This window comes from Elephantulus edwardii, unplaced genomic scaffold (assembly GCF_000299155.1).
Source record: "Elephantulus edwardii isolate Elephantulus edwardi_28Jun2011 unplaced genomic scaffold, EleEdw1.0 scaffold00266, whole genome shotgun sequence".
Classification (NCBI taxonomy): Eukaryota; Metazoa; Chordata; class Mammalia; order Macroscelidea; family Macroscelididae; genus Elephantulus; species Elephantulus edwardii.
In genome coordinates this window covers 1,354,101-1,356,838 of record NW_006400016.1, presented here as the reverse complement: position 1 = coordinate 1,356,838, position 2,738 = coordinate 1,354,101, and positions in this window count along the sequence as shown.

The window sequence follows — 2,738 nt, the reverse complement described above, 5'->3', positions numbered from 1 at the left end:
CTATAAGTCAAGTTTAAACAAGTTTAAATGTATAAAAAGCAAGCTTTTAGCATAATAAATCAGAGCTCTCTACATCATCCTGGTGTGCAGACTCTCATTTTCGCCGACTTCGTCCCTCACCTGCTCTTCACCAAGAAACCCCTTGAGTTTCTTGTCACGACCGTAGTCGGGTGGTCGGTGACACATCTCCTTGTCAAAAATCAGTTGACCAGAGGTAGATGGGCTGCTTTCTGGATTCTCAGTTCAATTCCATTGATCTATGTTTCTGTCATTGTACCAGTACCATGCTGTCTTTACCACTATGGCAGTGTAGTAGGATTTAAAATCAGGGAGTGAGATGCCTCCTACCTTGTTTCTCTTTTTAAGGAGTGTTTTGCTTATTCGGGGCCTTTTTCCATTCTAAATGAAATTGGATATTATCTTTTCCATCTCGTTGAAGAATGGAATTGGTATTTGTATTGGGGTTTCATTGAATGTGTAAATTGCATTTGGTAGTATTGTCATTTTCACAATATTGACTCTTCCTATGCATGAGCAAGGTATATTCTTCCATGTCTCCAGATCTCTTTTTGTTTCTTGTAGTAATGTTTTGTAATTTTATTTTAATATATCCTTTGTGCTTCTGGTTAGGTCTACTAACAAGTATTTAATCTTGTGATTACTTATTGTGAAGGGTATTGTTTTTCTTAGCTCCAGTTCTGTATTTTCTTTGTCACTGTAGAGAAATCCAACCGATTTTTTCTTTTTTTAAAAAATTGTTATTATTATTAATTTTAATGAAAATTTACAGAGACTTTGGATTTCCATTCATTGTTGCACTTTTCTCCCTGCCCACCCCTCCCCACCCCAGTAGACTCTTCTCTGTGAAAAGTAAAGGAAAAAGTCTTTCATTGTTTTACAATCCCTCCCCCCAGGTCCACTCCACTATGTAGCCTTCATTTTGGACTCCTGTCATGACAATAATACATAATCACATATCCCTTTTAAACAGTTTTCTCCCTCATCTGTTTCAATGCAGTATACATTATTTATCCCATATTTCTCAGTCTCCCCCAACCCCAATGTCAATCCTGTTTTACAACAGTGGCACTATGCAGTATTTGTCCTTTTGCAACTGAGATATTTCACTCAGCATAATGTCTTCCAGGGTCACCCATTTTGAATAATATTTTATGAATTCCTTGTTTTTCAATGCAGCATAGTTTTCCTTTGTGTGAATATACCACAGCTTCTCTATCCATTCATTTGTTAATCCAATTGATTTTTGTATGTTAATCTTGTATCCTGCCACTTTGCTGAGTTGATCAACTATTTCCGGTAGTTTCCTTATTGAGTCTTTAGGGTTTTCTAAGTATACTATATTATATCATCTACATATAGAGATAATTTTACCTCCTTTTTGCCAATTTGGATACCTCCCTCTTATTTCCTTCTCTTGATTTATTGCTATTGCTAAGACTTCCAATACAATATTTAATAGGAAAGGTAATAGTGGGCATTCTTGCCTAGTTCCTGTCCTCAAGGGGAATGCTTTAATCTATCTCCACTGAGAACAATGTTGTCTCTTGGGTTTGCGTATATAATTTTTACGGTGCTGAAGAAATTCCCCTCTCATATGTGATTAGGTATTATTGCAATGACAGGAGTCCAGAATGAAGGCTACATAGTGGAGTGGACCTGGGGGGAGGGATTGTAAAACAACGAAAAAAATTTTCTTTTACTTTTCAAAGAGAAGAGTGTACTGGAGGTATGGGGTGGGCAGGGAGAAAAGTGTAACAATGAGTGAATGGAAATTCAAAGTCTCCATAAATTTTCATTCAAATTAGTAATAAAAAAAATTTTTTTTAATTCCATTCCAATCCTACTTTGTTGGGTGTTTTAATAAGGAAAAGGTATTGGATCACTGTTGTTTCACAGAGGTTTTGGTAAGTGGTGTTTTCATTGTCATTTGTTTCAAGAAAAATTTTATTTCATTTTTTATTTCTTCTAGTATCCACTCATGTTCAAGCAAGGTGTTGTTCAGCTTCTAAATGTATGGGGTTTTTTCTCCTTTATCTTGTTATTAGTTTCTCATTTTGTTGCATGGTGGTCTGAGAAAATGCTTTGTATTATTTCTATGTTTTTTAATTTACTGATGCTTTCCTTGTAACCTAAAATGTGATCTATTCTGGAGAATGTTTCATGTACATTGGAGAAGAAGGTATACTGTGGGGGGGGGGAGGTTGGGGTACATTGGCCTATAAATATCTATGAGGTCGAGTTAGTTTATTGTGTGGTTTAATTCTTGAGCATCTTTGTTGAGTTTTTTTCTGGTAGTTCTGTCTTTTCTTGAGAGGGGTGTATTGAAGTCTCCAACTACTATAGTTGTTGTTGTTATGTGTCGTCGAGTCACTTGCGACTCATAGTGACTCTATGTACAACAGCTCTAAACTTTGCTCTGTCCTGTGCCAATCTCACTGTCTCCAACACATTCATCCCGATTGCCCCAGTCACCAAATCAATCCACCTCCCAGAGGGCCTTCCCCTCCTGTGCCTGCCCTCCACCCTCCCAAGCATGATGTCTCTCTCCAAGGACCAGTCCCTCCTTACAACATGACCAAAGTATGTCAGTCAGACAAAGCCTCAGAATCCTTGCCTCCAAGGAACAGCCCAGTTTAACCCTCTCCAGGATGAATCTGCTTGTTTTCTTAGCAATACATGGCACCCTCTCCAACACCAAAGCTCAAATTCTCCTTCTA